At 40.3% G+C, this 12,161-nt stretch overlaps 1 long non-coding RNA gene across 1 annotated transcript; it reads right to left on the reverse strand.

Annotated features, from left to right (window-relative positions):
* Positions 1–9,713: 9,713 nt before the first annotated feature.
* On the reverse strand, positions 9,714–10,363 carry LOC136362905 (uncharacterized). The gene is made up of 2 exons (XR_010743873.1): positions 10,068–10,363; positions 9,714–9,974 (listed from the first exon to the last, which is right to left on the reverse strand). It is a non-coding gene; the product is annotated as an uncharacterized lncRNA (long non-coding RNA).
* Between the last annotated feature and the right edge of the window lie 1,798 nt (positions 10,364–12,161).

A 12,161-nucleotide genomic window follows, 5' to 3' on the forward strand; every position in this document is an offset into this window, starting at 1 on the left:
CATTGAGAGTGAACTGTTCCCGCCTAGAGGGGGATGTATCTTACCTAACTATTTTAGATAACGGAAAACACAAATTGTCCCTTTGTATAAGTTGTAGTCAGCAGAAAGAAACGAGCACTTTCAGAGCCTGCTTCATGTATATTTTAAACATTGCTGCGTTGACAGGGATGTTTAAAATACGGATTTTAGATAATACAATTGTATCTATATAATAACCACTCTGGTTTCCAAAGGAGTTCTGGAGCCCTCATAACACTTTGATGTAGACGATGTTTCCCTCCCATACTCGGAGCAATGTTAGGAGATGGCATTGCAAGACTTACTGAAATAAAAATACAGGGCACCTACTGTTCCCCTCCTGCCTGCAGGGCCTGTCTCACTTTCCCAGGTGGAAACTATTTTTTTTTTTTTAACTTATGTTATTCTTGAAGCTATGGTAGAAACTATAAATCGGTTTACAAGTAATTTATTTACATCTACTGGATAAAATTTTATTGGATTAAGGCTTCACCAAGGTCTCCTGGATCTCTACATGACATTTCTACTTCACCTTTCTACTCCAACTATGTAAGAAATACCCAACCTGTCACTTGTTTTTTTTTTCCACTCCAGAAGGAACATTTGGTTGAAGGTTTTACTGTTTTGCCCACCCTCCAAATGAAATGTACTTTTTAAAGTGAAAATCAAACTAAAAAGTCCTTAACTTTAATATGATACACTTTTTTTTGTTGTGGGGCAGGAAAAAAAACCATAGAAATAACCATCTACTTTTAAATCCATTTATACCTTTCTTTGAAGAATTCGTATTCTCATCTCACTTTCTATCTTTTCTAATAGTCCTTGTTTAGGGTAATTTTCTTCTGTGCCATGTATTTCCTGGACTGTCTTTTAAAGGACTTCTCTGAGTTCTGCTTTTCTTTATAGCCACTCTCCAGGCTGCCATGTCCAGCCTTTGCTTTCTTAGTTCTGTAATTTTCACTCTTTCCTTTGATCCATTCCGACTTCTTCGCACTAAACTGAACCACTTTGACCAAAATCTTCCTTCACCTGCAGCGAACTTCATATTCTTCTTGATCTATCAGATTTCATTAACACCACTGCTTCCTGAGCTTCCTTTCCTGTTGGATTTCATTGCCTTTGTAATCATCTACATCTTCCAGCACTGGTAATTTTCACTTCTTTTCTTCAATAAATATAGCTATTTCTCAGGTTTCTATTCCACATTCTTCTCTGAGTTCATTCATTACTTAGAGCCATCTTTCTCAGTATGATCACTAAATTGTCCTTTCCCACAGGAATACTTTCCTTATACCTAAGCCCCTACACTATTACATATTCCCACTCCACACAAAGAAAACCAAAGTTTTGTCCTCCAAGGGTTTGTCCTCTTGATTTCCTTTCTCTGCCTATTTTCTCTGTTACTCTAATTAGTTCCTCTGGCCTTCCTATCCTTAGAATTTTCCAAAATTCTTTTGGAATTCTTGGTCTTTGTACAACTCCACGATTACAAATATTTCAAAACATGCATTATGCTAATAATGGCATAAAAAAATTAGGCAAACAACCTGCACACATTTTTCATGACATTGCCCCTTCCCAAACTTTCAGCTGGAGTTGCAGGTTTGCAACTGGGTGGGACCATCTTGGATCTTTTATTTGTTCAGCTAGTCAAACCAGAAGAATATGAGATGAATTTGCTGTTTTAAGACACAACAATTTTAAAATTCTCTAGAAACAGCAGGTCAGATTACTCTGTCAAATCATTGAATTTCACTGCAAAATCAATTTTCCACAAATAAAAAGTACCCATTCATAAGGGTAATTGTAATTATCCTTAAGGGTAAATCATTGTTTTTAACTAATTATGATAAAAATCCGAAAGTAAAGTGTTGTTTCATCCACAGTAATGAAATGTGAAAAAAAAATAAAGGTTAAGAGTTACTATAATAAGTTTATCAGAAGAAAACTGTTTTATAAATTTGATCCTGTATAGCAAAGAGAAAGTTGTTGTTGCCCTGACCTGGGATGTGGGACCTGGACTTTTGGGTCTGTCCTCCTCTGCCTGAATGGAGTAAAAGCAACTTCTCTGAGGCACAAGGGAGGGATGGCTACTGGATGCCTAAATCCTATTGATGTTCTTTTTTAAAAACAAAGCTTTTGACAGAAATGGGAAGAATGAAACCTCCCACCTTCCCTCCTCCAGATGAACAAGCGCTGGAAGCAGCTCCTGGACAGAGCCCCAGAGCTGAGCTTGGTGAAAGCAGGAGGGAAGCTTGGAAAATCCTGCCCAACTCAGGCAATTGCCAGGCAGGTGACCAGCTGTGCAGCACACCTAAATCAGGGGTGTTTCTGTCATGTGCCATGAAAAAATGCACAGCAACAACTCTCCAGAAAACCTGCCTGGTGGTGGTTTAAACACCTGTCAGCTGTCATGGCCCCAATAAGAAATTTTGTAGATCTCAGCACTGGATTGCAAAGAGAGGCTGTTGTATTATCAGCAGTGCTACTGATCTTCTCACACAGAAATAGCTTTCTTTATTCACATTTTTTTTTGTCTTCAAAATGACCACTTCCAGAAGAAAAGACTACTCCCATGAGTCACAATTTTTTCCCCTTTAGTATCTTCTAAATAAACAGTGGGATTAAATTAATGAACGTATTTTATTCTTTATGGATTTCATTAGTCACCTGTCAAGAAATTATTTAAATTCTAGTAATTAGACTATTTCTAACAAAAATTAGTAGTTTCAGTTTCACATTATGTGTATGATCTTGTTTCCAGACATAAGAGCAGAAAACTCGATGGAAAAAGTACATTTTTGAACAAGAAAAAATATGTTACTGAACAAGAAAGATTTCCCCTGAATTTGCCAGAAAGAAATTCTGGCTTCTGCTCACAGGTCAGCACACAGAACTAAGTTAAATCAGTGGGCTGGTCTCAGTGATCAGGCGTAGAGCGAAGTGCTCACCTGCATTCATCCTCAACGTGGATTTGTCAGGTTATGAGCTAAAGCTCATCTGCATGAGCTGCGTGACGATAGAAGGATGGAGAGTAATGCTCTCCAAGCTGCTTCCAACCCTGTCCCAGGGACCATCAGCCCATCAAAGGTGCATCTCCACAGGCCAGAGGAGCACAGGGGCAGACAGGAATGGGCACCCAAACCAAGGTACCACACAGGGCCCCCAAAGTGTCCTCAGAGGGAGAGCAGGGTAAGGCCATTGGTGCTGTCCCTGGGGGTGACAGTGCTCTGAGCTGATGTGACCCTGGCCATGTACATGGGTGTGTCACCACCAGAGTCCACAACAACGTGAACAGCACATTATCTGTGCTAGAAACACTCCTCTGATCTCTTAACTGTGACAGCTCTGTATAGAGAACTTCCTGAGCATGTTTCCAGAAGAACTGTGATCTAAATTTTGTATTGGTTGTTGCTTGCACGAGGTGAAAGCCCACCACGCTGACAAGATTTGTACAGACAATTAGTCCTTGCTTACATAAATGCCTTATTTGTGTGCACAAATGATTATATGAAAAATTCATGCGCACCTACAATATCATATTTAGGCGTAATTGCTTGTGAAAAAACAACAGCTTTATTTTTTTTATCTTGCAGTTAATTAAATTTGGAGCTTAGATTAAATTGTATATTTGTTTTACTCCAGTGAGCAGAAGGCTTTCTGAGTCCTTTGTTAATAATACATACTTGTGTGGTAGCAGCTGGCTCTCTAGATGTTACTTTTCCAACAAAATATATATTCACAAAGTACTCAGTGTTTTACAGAGGCTGATGTTAGTTTCAGTGTGCCTGGAAAGTTGTTGAAAATCCCAAAAGGCATGCTGCCTGCATTATCTACATTCCCATTTCTTAATGTCAAATAAGATCTGCTTTTTAATCTGAATCAAATGTGCAAAACAGGTACACAGAAGGCTCTGTTTTGGCTTGAGCTGTCTATGCATTTTTTCTCTTTCCTTCACTGGGACAGCTTGCAGTGGCAAATATGATTTATAATTAAAAACTTTCTTATTATATGTACAGCAACACTGAATCCTAAAAGGCTCCCTTGGAACTGGTAGTTTCATTTTCGATTCTCTTCTATTTCCAGAATTGCACTGAGAATCCCTTGTCATTTGCTCGACAGTTTTCTTTTTTAATATAATAGTTACAAATTTATTTTGCTTTGCAAGTGCCAAGTAGCAAGTTCTACCTTTACTATAACTGTGCATAAAGGAGCAGGGGGAAAAATGTTCTGATTAGCATATCTTAATGTAAGGGGGCTTTTGACAGAAGTGAGACATAGTAGTGAAATAAGGGATATACTGCTTTGTGTTACCTGCTAAGGAATGTGAAAGGTTCATTCACCTTTACAAGTCAATTCTTTCTATCAGACTGCCAACAACCACCTCTATATAAATTACATATGCATACTTACTTCTATATATACATATATAAATGCATATATAAAACATTATAACACTTTCTCAATGAGTTTTGGGCCTGGTTGTATTGCACCAGGAAAGAAGAATGCAAGTCTTCCCAGTGCTCTGGGAAAGAACAAATAATTTGCCACAAATAAAATGTGATACTATAATTTATAGACTCCATTCTTTGCACCTCAAAAGAAGTTCTTGCTTCTGCTCCAACTATGGTACCTACCAATTTCTGTGTATTTTCTGAGTTTGAGAAAAAATGTTTGTGAAATATGGTGGGTAATTATCCCTGTAGCCCTTTTTTGTAGCTTGTCAAGATTTACATCATTTACAGGGTTTCCATTGGGGTAAATTAGTATCAGCAAAACAATAGAGAATGCAAATTTCCCTTTAAGTCTGGGCTTTCATTCATGCAGGCTTGAAAAAAAGCTAATGAAACACAAAGTAACCAAAACGAGTTTTTCTAGAAATGAGCAAATTTGCCATTATTTGTGCCAAATCCTTTTTATGTTATTCAAACAACACTAACACTTGTATTTATTTTTACATTATTAATGCATAAATGCAGAAAAAGGCAACTAAAGTTGGTAGCTTTGCAGAGCATATTACAGAACAGTGTGAAGAGTGCACCTGGGTACTGCTCTGAGATGATCTCCAGCATTCATTTGTGCTTCATGCTTTTGAGTAGAGTGAAAACCCTAAACTTGTGCTGATAAAACATTGACACACACATTGACATCACATTGCTCTCCTTCTGTATGTTGTCCAGATAGTTAAATATTTCCTGTACTCATGGAGAAAGAGGAATGGACAGAAGACCCTTGCCTGAGGATGCATCACTGTGCTCACACAGAAGCTCCAGTGTCTCAGGGGTGACCTGTGCTGATCTTTCTGGGAACAGTCTGTGAACAGTGGCTGGTTTTACACAGGTTCTCCTGACTCAGTTAACCCAGTGCTGGCTGGCTGCAGCAGTGACTCAGGGTTCCTGTTCTGGGGCAGAGACAGAGGGCAGCAGCTACACCAGCCCACCTGTGCCGCCAGGGAAATTTGTATGTAGCCATGGAGTCTTAGTGCTAAAAACTATTGAAAAATATTTCATTGCTGATGTATTTTCACAGCAGCTGCATTGTCATCAGAGGACTTCCTCCAACTTACTCAGTGTAAGGCCAGAAGGCCACTTAGATTAACCTCCCACAATGAGCCCTGGGAGCAGAATTGATCATTCCATTGTTTGTCCCTAAAGCAGCCCCAGCCTGGGAGCACATTCCTGCTTTATGGCCTTCCCAAATGCTGAAGGTTAGAGTAGCATTTTCAGGGTGGATGAAAGACAGGTGCTTGCACATCCTTCAATGCAGACACGGGGAGACAAAGTTCTCTGCCTATGATACAGTACAGAGAAGCTGAATGTATTTGTCACATATGTGGGGCTGCAGCTTTGGGAAGCTCTCGGTGCTTAGACGTGGATGTGACTGCACTAGTTATTGTTGCTGGATTGAACTCCCACTTTCTTTTTCTGTAGAACGACCCTGATTTCTATTTCTCACATATTTTCAAATGGAATGAAGAACTTACATTGACATTCTTGAAAAATATGTTCTGACAGCATTCTTATAACAGCCTTGAGGCCAGAAGAAACCAGAAGGTCTTCCAGTCAGTTTTTCTTATAATTTGTCCTTAAATTTCACCCCAAATACTCCTTCTCTGGGCTAAGGTAATATTGAGTCCTAATCTGAAGACATCAAGGGATGAATTCACTGCTGCTCTTAACTGATCAATCGTCACAGGACCTCAGAGCCACCTTAATCAATTATAGATTGAATATGCCATTCAGGAAACATTATGAAATGAGTCATTTGTTATTGAAGTACCTAACTGTCTGCCACTCTTCAATGCAATTAAAAAAAAAAAGTTATTTATTTGATATCTAGAGTACGTTTATTTTATTGAGTTCGACTATTGAGTACCAAGCAGTAGCTGGGATTCAGACAAACAGGACTTTCTCGTTAGAGCCTAAACTGAGGACAAATGCAGGTAAACTGCTTGTACTCTTGGGCCAGTTCTGGTTCTAATCCACTTTTTTGGCTTACAGGAAGCTTTCAGGGAAATAAAGGCTCTGTAAGCCCCCAAATGTTTTGGTTAGTTGAAAGATACGCTCTGTGATATGCTAGAGCTCCTGCAATAGGAGCAGATAGATCTCTGAACCAGGAAAGCCTACAATCCATTTATGTCTCCAGGTCTAACTCCTCTGTGAGCTGGCTGAGGCCAAGGATGGTTTAAGTTCATGGTGTTGCTCCTTCAGTGTCTGGTAAGGTCTGTCACCTCTACCATATCCCTGATACCTCTGCAGCCCAGTCAGATATGGTTAAAAATGCCCAGGAATTGGGAAAGCAGGACAAGTGCCACACCATACACAAGAAACTGTGATCACATTGAACCCCTGCAAGACACCAGGCTACAAAGAAGTGCTTTCTTTTTATTTTGGCCTATTGCAGCCAAACTTGTTATTTGTCCTGTTTGCTTAAAGGACCATCCTCCTCCTTCATCACTGAGGCTTCTGCCACCTCCATGTCAATGTTGGTAATTTTTAATCTTTGACACTGTGGCAGATACTCACAGATACCTGCTTAATCTTTGACGGAGCCACCAAAAAAGGTCTCTGGGTTTATTTAGAGCTGGCTCTATTCCCTACACAATTTAGAGCAGCCTCAGGATCCCAGGACTTCTCACATCTGAATTCTCAGTGTTGCAAATGGAAGAAGAAATTGTGGCGTGAGGCAGCAAGCACCAAAGCTGTAATGATCTTCCTTCAGGGAGTCAATTACATTTGCTGTTTGCCTTATGGCACACGTAGGTGATTACTGTGTGAGGGCCAGGGTGCATTTGTTTAATGTATCCTTGAACTCTTATTGCATTTTCCACTCATCTTGCTAGAGCCTTATCTTCAATTACACTCCTTTCCATATGCCCCAAGCTGTTATTTGTTATAAGACCAACCTGACCCTCTTGTATCCAAAATGTCACTGAATTAAATCAAATTTTTATACTTTTCAACCTGAACAGTTATCTCTTGATTCACATAACAAACAGATAATGAGATCTGCATTTTATTAGACACAGTGGTTCTAACTGATGCTTAACTATTAGGCAGAACCATTTTGCTGCTCAGTTACAATTACATTATTTTTCTCTGTGGCTGGATAGCTGTCAATTGATTTAATTCATCCTAAATGTATAGTGTAGTATTTTCCTTAGTACATTCAGAGGACTGGATACATTTTTCTAAATGGGAGGGGATTACATTTCTCTACAGTTACATTTTTCTACTGTCTAATATTCTTACCTTAAACTTTTGTGGCAGTTTTCCCATGCTTTGCCTCTGAGTCAGGGATACTTCAAAATCCCATTCTTAGCTTTAAGCATATCCTCAAACCCTGCTCATTTGGATAGGATTCATTTCAAGCACATACTTGAAATGAAACAGTCATGAATGAGGATGGGCTCCTGAAATAAGTCCAGCTTAAAAAGGATCCACTGGCCACATTCCAAAGGCTGACATGCCCACACCACCAAGCTGCAGTGCCCTGCACATCCTGTGCTTTATAGCTCATAATTTATGATTCACACGGTGCTCATCATGATGAAATGATAACAGCATCAAAGTGGGATCTAATCAATGGAAATATTTAGCTCCATCACAGGCCACGAGAAGTTCCACTCTCCCCAGAAGCGCCCAGCTACTGTGTGATTCTCCTGCGTGCTGGGAGAAACTCACCCAGTCATAAATAATCCAGTTGGTAAATATCAGAAAGTTACATCAGAACCTCTCTGGTTCTGTGTGCAGACCCCTGCTCTGGCTCAGTGCAAAGAAAGGGAGAAATGCAGAGAGGTGGGTCAAACCCCCTTTGCGTTTTAAGCCAACAAGAACAGAAGGATATATGTCATCATTTACTGTTTATCTAAATTTGTGCAGGGTAATTTCTCATAATGGCCTGCCTTGATTGCTTACTGAACATACCTCGGAGAATGGTCTTGCTTTTGTACAGAAAAGCATGTCTCTCTTCACTTCAAATTATAAAGGATATAGAAGATAGTAGAGGAGTATTATTATTCAGATAAAGAAAAGAAAGCTTGTTTCAGATAGGGATGTCTTTCTGAGATTTACTAAGCAATCCATAGGATTTAGATATCTACATTTTAGACATCTCAGTTTAATACAGAAAAAATCTTATTATATTTCAGACTAATAATTCTTCCTGAAATGAATGGGAGAGATTCATCCAGAGCCATAGATTGCTTCAGAAAATCTATTTCCTCATCTATTTCACTGACATTCACAGAAAGCAGCTGCCATAAATTTTTATAATAAATGCTAGGCATATGGATGGCTAACTCTGTTTGCACAGTCTTAGCCTGTACAGTAAACCTCACCTCTGCAGAACAGTCCAGCTGGTTGTTTCTCAGTAATTGCTTGCAAGATGCACCCTTAGGAACCTGCTGTAGTTCTCCATGGCCTGTGGTGCTCTTTTGTAACACTTGTCATTAATCTGTAATGTGGTGTTTGGTGGGGCAGGCCTCTCACTGGACAGGAGGGATTGCCTGGGACAAGGACATCAGGATTTATGGTTCCTTACAGTCACAGCTGTCATAAAAACAAAAAACCTCCTTGAAATGAAGAACAGGCACTGTGGAGAGACACAGTGCAACTCCCTCACAATGCATCAAGCCCAGGACCCTACTTGCAGCCTCCCATCAGGACGTGGCTGTACTGCAGAAGGGATGATGGCAGGAGAAGGGCTGAGCACCCACAGCCAGACTGGCTGGAGTGATGCCAAAACTGGAGGGATGGAAAGCATCTGTCTCTGTGGGCACCTCTGCAAGACTGACACTACTGCCAGGAGTCAAAGCAAGGGACAGGAGACGTCACATGTGTAAATGTTGGATGGGAGGCTTTAAAACATGAAAATGCTGGAGGAGTTTTGGGTTTTATTCTGTTGAACTCATGGTTGTGGTTATGCAGTTGCATTTATAACCCTAGCCAAGTCAGTTGCTAGTGGTGATGTAGTAAATGCTGCCTATATTAACTGCTCTAGTGCTCAGTAAAACAGAGAAGAATGGAGTGACAGGAGTATACAAACAAGATGCTGAAATGTGAAGAGGAGGAAGGACACTGAGAGTCTGCCCAGAAAGTTCTGAAGTTGTATCAGGTCAGATGAGGGAAGAGTCCTTTTAAAAAACAGTGATTTCTTTATTTCCAAAATAAGATTCAGATTTTAACTACATAAGCCACCTTCTGTGCAGATGAATTTAATGAAGACACTCCATTATATATGCTCATATCAGACCCTGAATAATTCAGTAGTGTTAACATGAAAGATGTTTTACTAAATTTACAACAAAATCCTAATAAAATCAGAAAAAAGCTCCTGTCAAAATCTGAAAGCCGAAAATAACCAGAGAAGAAGTGGAAAAATTAACTACAAAAGATGAGCTTACAGGAGCCACCAGCTGACCAAGTCCAAGCAGGTCCCTTGCCTCAGGTCAATCTCTGCAGGGACAAGAATTACATCATCCATTGCATCTACCTGGAGGCACCTGCAGAAAGAGAGGGGATGGCTCTGAAAGGAAAGGAGAAACTCACTGGTGGCAGATGCCAGCTGCTCCCTCCAAGCCTGGTGGCTTCACCCTGTGACAAGGCACACAGCTGGACCCCAGGGTGACTCAGAGATCCTGGCCTCAGCCCCTCTGGCTGGACAGGTTTTCCCACCACCAGCTCTTGCATGAGCATGTTCCCAGTGTCACACATCATGTCCCCAAAGTAGGAGCTGAGCATGAAACACAGGGAGATGCTGCAGCTCACACACCACTGTGTGGGCCTGACAGATTTCAGCCTGCTAGCAGCTGCTAACTTTTTCCCAAGGAAAAATTTCTCGAGAAAGTTTCTTCTCAAAACAATCTCAGCAAACAACTCTCCTTTCTCAAAACAATCTTTCTGCAGGTGGTGTTTTGCTGTTTCTCTAGTTAACAATGGAATTAGAGAGGTGTCACTCCTATTTACCAATCATGTCAAGTCTGTATCAGAACACCATATAAAAGGTAATAAGAATTAGAAAATAGAGCCTTCTTTTTGTATGCTCTTTGCCTTCTGAAATACTTGGAGTCTTCCTATCGTGTCCTACAGTGACACCACTGGGCCACCACCTCTGAGCTACAACCTAGCAACCCTGACAAACAGATCAGCAGCCAGAAAAAAAATCCACTGTTTTTAATAAAATGCAGTGCTAGACAATTAAGAAATGTCTGGCAACATTTTGCTGTTATAGCAGTGAATTCTGGTTGTTAAAAATAATGATGATACTAATAAAAAACCTTGTGAAAAACAGAAAGGTATTTAGACGCATTTATACAACCACTTCCATCCCATGGGCTCAGAAAATTTTGTACCAGTAGCAAGTAAACTGCCTGATCAGGTGCTTGCTGTGGTAGAAGGGACCAAAACAAGATATTTCTAACGTGATACTGTCAAATTCTACAAAAGAAATTATGTCTGGGGACCATTAAAAATGGTTATCTTTGTTCTAATAGCTGGAAAAGTTTGTTTTCATGCCTGTGATCCAGGGGCAAGCTCTTTATCCGCCTACAGGAGACAACTGCAAGTGCTTTTCTTTCAAAGACAAGGGAGCAGACTCCTTTTAGCTGCGGACAGAAAGCATGTGGTCACAACCTACCATTTAACTTTTTCTAACTTGTAACTATTTTCTCTCATTTGTATGAACCTCTCACTCACACAGCAACACAGGTATGAAATATAAATAAGCAAAATTCCACAGCTTTCCTATTTTCTCTAATGACCTGCCGTGTTGTATGTCTTGAAAATACTGGAAATTTACCTTACTTAAATTAAGACATGTTCTTCTGACCTGCATGACCTGGGCAGGCTGGGGCAGGGAAACATCCAGCTACACTGAATAATTAAGGGGAAGAAATTATTCCACAGCTGGAAGGAAGCATAACGTGAATACGAATCTGAGACACTCAGATGGTACCCTAGCTGAGAAAGCTGTACAACTATGCCAGAGCTTCCTTTGACAGGTAGGGATGGGGATGTGGCTGTTCAGAGATCTCCAGGGAAGAAGGCAGCAACCAAAGGCCTGTAAGGAAATCAGACTGTTGGAGTGGAAGGAGAGAAAAAAATCCCTTGATTATGGCATAAGTGGTTTAACTTTTCCACCTATTACCAACTAGTTACAACAACAAAACTAGTCCTGAATGTTAAAGTGAGAGGAGGTTTGGGAATAAGGTACGCCAACCAATGAAAGTGGTTTTGTCCAGTGGGCATGGAAACACACTGACAAGGAGTCAGCGGGAATGTAACAGGGATGAAAGTAGGTATATGGAAAAAAGTTGAAGAACTTCTGGCTCAGAAAACAGTTGTGAGTGATTTCTGGCCTTAATGTGGTAAACTGATCCTCAAATGTTTTGCCTCTTAGCTTGAAAGAACATTTCCAGACTATGGATGGATTTATGTAAATAAAGGCCCAGAAACCTGCCACCTGCAAGGCAGCAGAAAGGTAACCTAGCAAACACCACTGAACAGAAAAACTCATGTTCAGCCTCACAGTATAACAGCCTTCCCTATAGCTTCACACCTATGCAAATTATCTGTCATAATGCATAAAGCTCAAGATAAACAAACCTCTTCCACAACTTGGCATATGGAAAAAGGGTCTGAACT

Source organism: Sylvia atricapilla, chromosome 1, assembly GCF_009819655.1.
Source record: "Sylvia atricapilla isolate bSylAtr1 chromosome 1, bSylAtr1.pri, whole genome shotgun sequence".
In the NCBI taxonomy this organism is placed as follows: Eukaryota; Metazoa; Chordata; class Aves; order Passeriformes; family Sylviidae; genus Sylvia; species Sylvia atricapilla.